This window comes from Falco naumanni, chromosome 3, assembly GCF_017639655.2.
Source record: "Falco naumanni isolate bFalNau1 chromosome 3, bFalNau1.pat, whole genome shotgun sequence".
Lineage (NCBI taxonomy): Eukaryota > Metazoa > Chordata > Aves > Falconiformes > Falconidae > Falco > Falco naumanni.
Window position 1 is genome coordinate 113,156,932 of NC_054056.1, and position 12,852 is coordinate 113,169,783.

Below are 12,852 nucleotides of genomic sequence, written 5' to 3' on the forward strand. Positions count from 1 at the left end.
CCTAGTTCCTTAGGTGGTGCCCACCCACTGGGCTTTACAGGGCAGATCAGGATCATTCTCCCTGCATTGCATGGAGAGCTTCAGGACCTGCCAAGGTGTATGTGTGTGTGTAGGTGTGTGAAGTATTGGAATGCTAACATCCTTGAATGCATCCAGAGGAGGGCAACAAAGCTGGTGAAAAGGGCTGGAAGGAATGTCCTATGAGGACTGGCTAAAGATCTTTGGGCTTGTCTAGTTTGGACAAAAGGAGGCTGAGGGTGACCTCTTTGCTCTCGACAGCTTCCTGAGGAGGGGAAGGGGAGAGGGAGGTGCTGAGCTCTTCTCCCTGGTATCCAGTGATAGGATGCATGGGAATGGCTTGTAGCTGCACCAGGGGAAGATTAGACTGGACATTAGGAAGCCTTTCTTTACCAAGAGTGTGTTCAAACACTGGAACAGGCTTCCTAGAGCAGCAGTTGATGCCCCAGGCCTGTCAGTATTGAAAAGGCATTTGTCCAATGCCCTTAACAACATGTTTTAATTTGATCAGTCCTGAATTGGTCAGGCAGTTGGACTAGATGATCATTGTAGGTCCCTTCTAACTGAAATATTGAATTCTATTCTAAGTAGAGGAGGATTTTTAATTGTCAACATATAGAGTAGGAACATAATAAAATATTATTCAGGATACTGCTTTTGTTGAGGCATAGTCCAGATCCAGTTAATCAGTCCATAAGTGGTATATAGAAAGAGTAAACACAAGACCCAGATGTGACAGTTACTTACCCAGTGTCTTGTGGTCAGCACAGAGCAGATACCACAGCTGTTGCTGGTGTTGATACCTGAATTTTAACCTTGACAGTCAGGGATGTGCCATCTTATCCTACAGCTGCTGTGATTACTTTTAGAGCTCTTGGGACACATACATGACCTGGAAAATGTTTTTCATTGCAACTTGCTGGGCTGAAAGAGATTGATTAGGAGGGGCTGCAACACCCAGGTTTTTTTTCTCCTCTTACCATTTGATACAGAGACAGCACCAGGATTTTACAAAATAGCTCAGAATATGCCATCACGTAAATTGACCTGTTGGAGGTATGATTTCCATGACGGTGAGGTGGTTTCAGACCATTTCTGAATGGAAGATTTCCCTATCTTCTGATGGTATTAATTGAGTATAACTATAAAAGTATGTCCCTTAAAACCACATACAGGTTGATAATGACAATTACAACATTTCTTTCTAATTGACACCATGACTAACCCCTAAAAGGAGTATTTGGCAATACTAAATAGGTGTTGTAATGTTGCATATCACATTTCTTCATGGACAAATTTATCTGATGATTGCTTACATCTAAACTGAAATGGAAATCCATTTTTGCAAACATTTTAGTATATCCATTTATTGTAAATTGGTAAAACAAATTTATTGCCATGGAAACAAGATTACCTAAGCCACAGCACAGAGATAATTTAAAGTAATCTGATAAAAATAATTAGGGGAGAAGAGACTCTAGATAATATACTCAGCAGGAATACCTGTGTGCTTCTTAGTTGTTTGCAGACCCTTCAGTATGAGGTGGCTAACTTGATAGTCCAGGTGTTGTGAATTGTGTTTGTCATGCTGTGCATCTCTGGGAACTGAAATATTCACCCATGTGACTGAACCAACAGAGATGGATTTTTCTCATTAACTGAATCCCAGTAAGGTAATCATTGTAGACTTTTGAAATGGATCTGTGTATTTGATGTGTACATTCATTCCACCTAAGACAAGCCTTTAGCTAATCATATTTTAATGACCTAGGAGACTTCAAGGGAATTATAATTAAATATTCAGAAAGTACTCTGTATTTTCTTTTGCAATGTGCAGTTTAATTAAAGAGAATAATCTGAAAAACAAAATAAATTTGGTTAAACATTATAAAAATGTTTGGGATTGATTAAAATCTTTTAGTAGAGCAAGTTATTTCAATAAAAAGGAAGTAGTATATGTAGTTTTTCTAAAATTTGAATGAGGGCCTACTCATCAAAATATTTTAACTTCTGAAAATAATTTTGGTGTGGGTTATTTCTTTTTTCCCCTCAGGTCCAACATTTTTAAGTTAAAATTACTAATTTTCATTCAGTTTTTAAGGAAACCATTAATGATAATTCAGAGTTTAAAAAAGAATTTGCTTTTGCATGAGTTTTTCTTGGGGTTGTGAAAGATACCTTTCACATATAGTACATACTCTATATACTTACAGAGCAGCTATTTCTTGCATCTCCTATCACTGTGGGTTTCTACTACCATATTGGAGCACGTCTGCACTTTGCCATACAATGAAACATGTTATTTTGACATTATTGTTCTCTTTGCATACATAACTACATGCTCTCTTGACATAAACTGTGTCTGTAATTGGAAGTCAACAGCAGCATTTTGCTGTGCCTTGTTTCATTAACTATGCGTGGCAGGTATAACTAGTCCAAGATTGGTGCCATAACAATGGAGTTATGTTGCTATAGGAATCAGAGACAGTATTTTCCCAGTTCACTGTACCATGTAGGCTTCACCAGATTGAGTTGATCTTATCATTGGGTTTAATCTGTTCCACTGTGCAATGCAAAAATGTCTAATAGGATAGTTTAATGTTGAGTATACTGAATCATCAGTGGAGTTAGAATGATGGTCTGACTTCAGGTGATGTGCCTCTAAAACGTGACAGCTTTTAGCTACCTGATATACATTTATATACTTTGAAATTTGTCATGGTATAGAAGGACTTATACATATTCCACCTAATATCTGGTCTCATTTCTGACCATCAAATTCTTTTCACTTTAGGTTGAAACATCAGGAGGGAGTGTATTTTAGTTAATCCTAGACTACTGAGGGCTCCTGTTCTAACAGTTCTTCCTGAAAGGCAAGCAGCACTCTCCAAGGAAAAAGCATCATTAAGAGAACATAGACACTTAAAAAAAAAAATGGTGGTTTTGTTGTTTTGTTTTCTTCTGGGTTTTGTTTGTTTTATTGTTGTTGTCGGTTTGTGGTTTTTTGGTTTTTTTTCATAACACATGATACCTCATGGCTCAGAGTTCATTATGGAGAATTCAGCCAAGGAAGATAACTTCCAGTTACAATGTTCCAGAGTTACCAGTAGTATAATATTTCCTTCTAGAAAAACCTTTATAAAAAGCTGATTTAAAAGACTGCTGATCAAATATGCTCATGTGCTGGTGTGAATGTGGGTTATACAGAATTGTATGTTTTGTAGAAAAATGTATTTTTGTGTGAAACTATAAATTTATCATGTTTTTTTAGAAGAAAGTGGAAAGCTATAGATGAAGTGGATGAAGACATGTTTACCTTGTGTCTTAACTTGTATCTTACTCATTTTTAATGCAAATGGAAAAGAGACAGTGTGGGGTTTTTTTTTAATTAATTGTATCAGTTTAACTGTGTTTCATTAGCAGATCTCAAAATAGGTATGTGCGGCTGTAGTCACCTCAGACTAGGGGCTGCTATAAATTGAATAAACATTACAATATTGTTTGTAGTATTAAACTGTTTGATTTCTAATGAACACCTCATATCCCACATTCTGGATGACTTTCCTGCTTATAGCATGTCAGGGCTTACAGAGATTAGAAATTAATTTGATAGAATTCAGCAACAATAAAATATCATTTTAAAAAATCTTAAACTGCTATACATTCTCTAACAACAAATATATACAAATATTTTGTAGCTGCAAAATTAAGTTATGCTTGATAATATACATGAAATGACATGCTCTGAAAATGCAGATACCAACATTTGACACAGCTCAGTTGTGATGAGTATGATCTCCAAATCTCCTTATTGATAATTGTAGACCTTTTTATTTGTTTTCCTTTTAATGGCTTAGTACTTAAGTACTTTGGTTTATTTTCGTATGACAGCTTCCAACGGTAACTGCAGCTTAGCTACATCAGGCAATCATTATTAATATGTAAAGGTAATGATGGACCATGTCTTTGCTTCCACCCCCCTGTTCCAGCTAAAGACAGCCCAGAAATTTCAGCAGGTGAGGTAAAATGTTGCTTTCTGAGAGACAGTAGGCAAGCATAGAAAAGTACTATTGGAACAGTCAAATAGAATTAACAGTCTTAGACAGTAATGCTACTTCCTGATTTGCCTGAACAACTCCTTTCTCAACCCAGATTTTCCATGGGAAACTTTCTATTCTGATTTTCTCTAATCATTGAGAAACTCCTCTGAGTTCGGAGCAGTGGAAATACTACATTAGTATCTATAGGGGTGTGTGTGTATTAGTATTAACCCTCACATATTTGCTTCTCCCTGTGTGCCCACGTTTTCAGCTGGAAGCAAGTGACAGGTTGTTTAAAAGGCTTGTCTGAAGAACTTAGTTACAGACTATTTCAGACTCAATTTTCATTTGAAAGATCTTCCTCTCCCTTTTATGCTGTAGATAATGTGTTAATGCTATGGACCACGAGGTTTGAGCTGTAACACTCTATTCCAGTTAGTCTCTCTGAGTACCAGGTATACTTTCCATGGCACTTTCAGGCTGACACAAGAAATCCTGGAGTCCAAGAGTCCTTGGGGAACAGCAGTGGGAGCTCAGGTGGGATGTTCTAGGATTTCTCGAATGAAACTAGATGCCTCCTGTACCTAGGCAGTTGAATCCTGTCTATGTAGCGTCATGGTTGTTCCTCACGGGACTCTCACAATGTTAAAGTTTCTCACTCAGGCTAAATTTCTCTTTTTCTTCTAGTGTTTTTGAAGATCCACTGAATTTCTCTTTAACAACAAAGTGACATTATAAAAGTAAATAATTATCTTGGAAAAAAAATAAAGAAGAAAAGAGAGAAATATGCAGTTGGTAGGAAAAGCAGGATTTACCCATAAATAAGTCAAGTTAGGTTTCATAATATATTTTTCATTCAGGGGAACATGAATCCAAAGGTTTCCAGTCATTCCAGATTCCTGATAATACTTTAAAGGTACAAAAACTAGATCTATGACCCTGAATTTTTGGTGAAAACAACCATGTGGCTAAAATTCCCAACCATGTTAACAATTGTATAAAGCAGTCATTACAGGAAATTTTTGGTGCAGAAATGGTGGGAAGAGTGTCTTAAGAACATTCACCGTAATTTAGTATAATCAGCTGTTGCTTAATGTTCTGCACTACTGCTGAATTGTTTACAGGCTGAGATGCATTAGGATCATGAGTGACTGTAGGAAATGTTATGCTTGTCGGTTTGTTTGGGGTTTTTTTAACTAGTTTACAGTAACCTCTGCCATGTTGTTTTTTTGTTTCTTGGGTTGTGTTTTTGTTTTTTTCTTTTTTTCTTACTGAGACTATCATTACTTGGTTTCATTTGAGGAATAATCACATGCCGTATCTAGTAAGACTCTTTGTTTCCAGTATTTCTGATTTGACCTACAGCATTTGCAAGGCATAATAAAAACTGATCTAGTTTGAATGTGAATCAGACTCCAAGGTCACAAATCATGAGTGTATCTGATGGCACAGTCATCACTTTAACTTAGATAATGCCTTTGTGTCCTGGGAACTCTTGTACTCATCAAAAAGAAAAAGAGTGTTAGCTGCTAAGTGATCTAAAGCTTGAATTAATCTGGCCTCTGGCATTGGCATTGAAGCTATTTTTCCTAAAATATCACTCTCCTGTTTTCTCGTTTTTAAATCTTGTTTAGAAGTTCTTAGTCAAAAGAAAGAGTCAGCTGCTTTTTAACATGCTGAACATCTGCCAGTTTTCACCTTGAGTATTTGTTAATACAATTCACATCTCAAATTTGGGGTTTGCACATGGATTTGGGGGTTGCATAAGTCTTGTTCATAGTGCAGTGATGTGTTTAGTTCTTGGTTTAAGCTAATGCAGTTGATGACAGTATCTTACGTATAGGTAAGTTTCAGCCAGGGGCCACATCTTTAAAACTTTCAATGATGTCGATCAGGGGTCCTCAAACCCCCCAGGGTCCTCAATCCAGCTCCTGGTATTTACAGAACCCCCTCATCCCCTCCCTGCCTGGGGTTGGGGGAGGAAACCAAGCAGCCGCAGATGACTGCCTGCCCCTTCATCCATGCACTAGCCCCCTGTTTAAAAAGTTTGAGGACCCCTGATGTAGATTCGTATGATTGTGTGATTTCTTGAAAACATACATAATGTTTACTTTTAGTCAGTCATCAATAACTCTTTTGTGAATCCTAGCCAAGGTCTGTGTAGGTATGTAAAAGCCTAATATATACTGAGATTTGTAAAAGGTGCTAGAATAGCTTAAATCTGTGTAGCTGCACTTGAACTCTGTTCTCTAAGATTTGATATAGTAGTCTCCCATGTATATCAATTTCAGTGTTTGCGGCTTTTCCCTTCAGTTTATAATCTGAATACAATTGTTTTCATATTACTTTCCTTTCCCTGTTTGACATAACCTAAATTTTAGCTGTTACTATTGATTGAAGGTAGCCTCTTTCATAATGATCAGAGATTTTCTGTTTTAACTATGCTAGTACGTTACCAAGTAAACTGAGCTAGAAGAATGCTCTGAATCTTAATTCCTCATTAAGTAAAAAAAAAATGAGTATTTCAAGATACATTTTCCCAGAAGATTCAATGCAGTTTTTCTTGAGCGTCTCACTTTAACTCGTATACTTCCCTCATGTCACCTTCAGGAGAGGCCCAGTGGGTGATTTAGGAGTTATGTGAAAGTCTTAAAAACCTGATTAGAAAAAGCATGTACGAAACAAAACAAAAAATGTTTCTTGTTCATTACTTGAGAAACTAGAAGCACTTTCATACATTCATGTTGGCTATGGATATTTAAGACAACACTTCTGCCTTGCCGTCATTTCTGCCAACTCTTCTTACTTCTAAATATGTATATGTGTTGTTGTGAGATGAACTTTGAACCCTATCCCAAATCCATGTAAAGCTTCCTTGCAGATGAAGTGGGGGGAAAGTAAAGATGAAACAAAACAGAGGCAGGAAGATTAGACCTCAGTCTCCTGAGGTAACTGCTGAAAGACACAGAGAGAGAAAGAGTGGTATTTTGAAATAATCAGAAAATGACCAGTCCCAGGACACAAGTTCGGGCATTGTCCCTCTTTCAGATTTACAATGAAAGTACATCACTGCTAAAAATGTCACCTGTGTCTTCATTGATTTTACTGAAAATCTGGGAGTGAGAAAAATTTTGCTTTCAACTATCTCACAAGGTAATTAAACTATTATTAAATACATTTAATGGCTTCCAGTTGCCAATACGGTTGAAATATTTCATTGTCTTAGTTATCTAGCTAGTTTATATACTCCTAAAATTACTCTTGGATATTATCTATTTGAGCATTTGCTTGCCCATGCAGATCAGGCGAATGCTGAATAGAGTGTTCTCTACTACCTTATCTTTCAGCTTCTGTGCTGACTACAACGTTGAACATGGCTTGAGTGTTATTACAGCTACACATTCTGCAGATTTCATTTCTTAAGAACATATGACAGTGTCTTAATCAACCTTTCATGCTTTTCATAGTTGCAAATAATCCAGGATAGGTTTAGACTATTGTTTAGTTTACAGCCATTTGTCAGAGACATATTAGTCCTTTGCAGAACTTACAAAGAACTTTGGGGGTTATGTTATTGCATACTGTGGGAATCATACTTAGGAAATGACACATATATTTAAGTTACCTGTCTTGATTTATCCCTTTTGAGTGTGTTTAGTTTTCTTACAACTGCCCTGGCGTGAAATAATTTTTCAGAAAGACAAATGGTACTGGATTTTCTTGTTAAAAGAAAAAAATAAAATATATATATATATATATATATGAACTGATTTTTTCCCCCTATGATTTTTTTTTTAATTATGCACATTGTCTTGATTACCATAAGTCATGTTCATGTATGGCATAGAGGACTCATGGTTTTGAATGATGAAATGAATAATCTTAGAATGAATTATGTTGTACCTATTCCTTCTTTTCACACCTAAAGTCATTCTTTAATCTTTTTTTTTCCATTTACTTTTTACACAAAAAAGAATTAGATTATGCCTTCTGAATGCCACTAGAAATATACCGCAACTAGAGGAAGCATGCTAGAGTATATTTTAAATTATATATCTGTGTTCCCTTCACATATTTTACAAATAATAATTAAAAAATGTGTGCATATATGTTTGTTAGGGTAGGTGAAATATATAGCTGAGATTATTTTCAGGATTTCATGTTTACAGCTGGAAACTCCAAAATATTTCAACCTAATATTTTACTTTTAGGATCTATTTTATATGTATGTTGTTTTACAGTATTTCAAGATATATAGTGTCAATATAATGATATGTAGACATAGTATGGTTTTAAAAAGTATCGAAAGGTATCCCTTGAATTGAGAAATCCAATTTCCTACCAACTTAACAGAGTTGGTAGAAAAGAACTTTATTTCTTTCAGTGTTGTTTTGTGTAGCATTTAGACTGTGAATGATTTATGGTTTAGTTTTTTTTGTTTCATTTTATTATTTTTATTTAAATATTTAATCTTATTTTACATGACCATGACTTGTGAACTGAGGGAAAAGTGTTAATAGCTATGATTCCCAAGATTATGCAAGTCCACTGCACTTAAAAGAACGTATTTACCTTGCAGGTATCTCTGACTGTGTGCATAAGCCCCATGATAAAAATAAAAATGCTTTCTCTCACATGTTATTTAAAAGCAACTTTCTAACCATCATTAATACTCCCATTTGATGAGGTGAAGGAAACCTGGAGATGTACAATTTTTTTAAAACAGCATATATGCATGCACTATAATTCAAAACAAACAAAACCCCAAAAAAGCCAACACCTCAAAATCCTTCCCAGCTGTCATATCTGACAGAGTGCAAATAAAGATTGGAACAGTGTTTTTTGATTTGCTTTCCCCTGGTGACAGATATACCCCTGAAAGGGAAAGAACTGAGAAACTGTATGCTGAAGTCTCATATTTTTGTGGCTGCAGAGAGTCAAGTGGGTTATAGACATTTGAGCAGCCTTTCCTTCCATTTAAGGCTTTACCCTGATCGCTGATCTGCAGAGTTGCCTGAATATAGTAATGGTCTATTACACCTTTACATGCTACATTAAGGCTTATGCTATGAAAATGCTGCACTGAACCATCAAACAGCAATATCTGAGAGAGCACCTCTATTATACGATGTTATGGGAGGCTGGCCTCTGCAATTACATGGAGAATCTGACCTTGTGGAGGAGAACATCTTTATATGTGTGTGTACAGAAAACCAACATAAGGGACCAGTTTTCAGTATTCTGTGCTATTGCCTAGTGAAAGACAGCCCTAACTGCTGCTGTCACACAAGGAAACACAGGTTAATTTTTCCAGAAAGATGAACAGTTAGCTATAACAAGGCACATACTGTTCTTTTATTGCTACCTGCCACACAAGGAAAGTTTTATTTCAGAACTTTTTTTCCTGTTTACCTATTTGACAGATGAAACGTGATTCTTAAAGCACAAATTCAGAAGAAATTATGATAAAAACAGAATTACTTGGGGGAGGGAGGGGGAACCCCGAAACACCAAAACAACACATTAAATACATAACGGGGTGTAGAAAAGTGGGAGTTTCTGCTTTCCTGATAAAAATGGTTTGAAGATGACTTCAGGAGTTTTCAGTAATCGATGTCCAACAGTAACATTATTGTCCAAAATTAACAAAAAATGGACAGTTGTGAAATTTTTAGATCTTCATATTGGTAATTAATTTAACCACAAAGATAGACAGTTCCTTTCATTTCTGAGCTAATGTCAAAAATGGTGTAAAAAACAATGCTTGAAAGAATCCCCATAAGCTCATAAGTGTCTAATAAATTAACAGACACCTAAATAGATAACCAGAATTCCATAAATATTGAGGGCTCAAGAATAACGATGTGTTTTGGCATCAATTTTTTACTGTTTTTTTTTTTTTTTTTTAAGGCTTGTCAATAGACTTCTCCCAAACACTAGTGGCTGTATATTCAACATCATACCCAGGTAAGAAAAAAAAGAAGATAGTCTGGCATTCTGATTCCAGTCACAGTGGCCTTTAAATTACTTGGGATAGTTAAGTTGGAACACAGTCCTTATGCACTCCAAATAATGGCACCTTGTGGAAATTAATTTTGGTTATTTTTAATGTTAATCTAATAAATCATCACTTTACATCAGGCAATCTGCTTGATATTTATTGACATCATATGTTCTTTTGTGTATCTTTAGAATAATGTATAGACATTAGTGACTTCATCCATTTTCAGTCATTTTTTTGACAAATGTTAACCAGGATATTTTCTTTTTTTCATAGTCTGAATTAATTCATGAATAAAAAAAAGTCACAGGAAAGAGTAGGGGGAAGGGAAAATAAGGGGCTACGGGCTCCTCTGAGTTTTCCTCTACTCCACAGTCCTTAACTCAAACGGGAATTACATATCACATTCTATTAAGAACCCAAAGGAGGAAAATGAGACCTACACTTTGACCTAGCTCTGATTTTCAAATGGTTGAAGAAGAAAGAGAGGTGTTATAAAAATCTGTTCAAAAAGAACAATGTCTAGGCAGATAAGCATCTGAAAATGTTTATCTTCATCATTATATCATCTCTGATCATGGTGAAAAGGTGTAGACCATAAAGTGTAAATCATAAATTAGGTGTAGGGAAAGGCTGAACTAAACTTCTTTGAGATACTGTATGGTGAAATTATTGTTTTGTGACACACAGTTTCAGAGCATAACGCCACATGACACGTGATGATTTGTGAGTTCTGTGCTAGTCATTTTCTAAAGGTTGGCTTATTTTTTAATCTGCTTTTGTGTTGATTGTATCAATATCTTATTTTGGGAGGCATGGGGTGTTTGGGGTCTTTATAGCTCTTTTTAATGTTGGAGCAAAAAAAGCAGAGAAGGTGTAAAACTAGCTAGACTACTCACTGTCAAAATACTTTGGTGTTATGAAATTCATTGTTATATTTCTTTAGAGCACCAGTAGATGTCTTGATGAACCAAACATTTTAAAATAATTACACAATTAAAATTACTTTGAGACTTTGTACCCCCTGCCTTTGCTAAGTGTAAAGTTGGAGCATAAGAGAAATAGAATTATACTTCAACATAACAAATTATTCCCCACGTTCTACATAAAAATACTTTTCATAATGCTGGTAGAATTTAAGGTCCCTTGTAAGTTCAACAGTTAGTGGCATATAGGTCATATGTAACTATGTGAGAAAATCATACCTTTCTATATTTTGAGGGTTATAATTTGAGCTTCAAAAACATGATTTGTATGTATGCTGTAGTCTGTGTGTTTTTGAAATGTTGATGTACACTACACTTTTCCCATATAAAGATCTTTGCTTGGATTGCCATTCAGTAGTGACTGTAGGGAAAAAGCGGGACAGAATTAAGGTTACCTGAGTGTTTCGGTATTATTTTGAAATTGACCAGAATGTTTCTCTCTCTCTCTTTTTTTTTTTTTTTTTTTCTTTTTTCATTTACTTTTTGTCAACCTGAACAAGTGAGTGGAACTGTGTAAAGGATAAACTGAATAGGCTTTTATTATTTTATTATTTTTTGTATCTTGTTATAGAAAGCAGGTCAATATATATTTTCGTGCTTGTATTGATGGGGATAAGGTGACCAACCAGCATAAGTGATAATTCACAGGTGCTCAGATTCACAATTAAAAGTTAATGATGTTTTATCCTTCATAGACATATTTTCTTCGTGATAATTACCTCATCACTCCATAGTCTGAGTTTCTAGGAAAACCACGAAGAGTCATCCTAAAATTATAGAGCTGAAAGTATTGTGCTGGTGTGAATCAGATTCCGAATTGTGTAATGACAGTAAGTGAAGAATTTAGAATGTTCTTCCTCCTTCTTTGGTACTGACATGAACTGTATTATATATGTAAGTTTATCTTACGCAAGTAATAGAAGGAAATGCATGACAGGAAATACTGAAGGCATTTGTGTGTAAGGTTTCTATTTCATCGGCTACTTTTTACAGATAATCTTTTGGAAAGTATCAGTCAGTAGCCCTGAGTTTGATATGGATTTTCTGCCTTGTATCAAATGATTGATACTATTGCATTGATACAGGATCTACAATTTTTCTCCATGTCTTCCAAACATGCACATATCTTTACTTCTACTGGGACGATTTTCTTTTCTGTGTGTACGTAGGCAGCTGCATGCAGACACAGGCTCCTCCCTCTACCCTATGAACCATTCGGACATGGGTCAGCTCTCATGAAGGCTGACCAGCCACATACATGTGCACTTTTCTTCCTACCTTGCAATGCTGCTGCTGGTCTGAAATGGGAGGTAAGGGTTTGGGATCCTTCCCAACCTTTATCTCTGCATGGCTCCTTCTTTTCTATACACTAGCATGTCACTTGAAGAATTCCTTAGTACTAGTCAGTGACCACAGAAGCTTAGAGCCTACTAAATACAGAACCACAATGCATCACAATCCACTGCCACCATCTTAAATATGCCAACAATTGATTTTCTCAAAATCACATGTCAGAAGATTACATATTTAGCTTTATAATCTCCCTTACTCTTCCTTTACTGTTCATGAACTTGCACAAGGCAATGTCAAAATGCTTTGCCTCTGAGTTGTTGAGCTCTTCAAGAACATTCACCCTCTGATGGTTAGAAAACTGCTAATACCCCATCTAAGCACACTAACCACAGTATGCTTCATTATCACCCAAGAAGATTCTCAGTACAACCCATTGAAACATAGAATAGTTACAGTTAGAGGAAGTAGTGGAAGCTGGCTTTTACTGAACACAGAAAAGTTTAATATACCTATG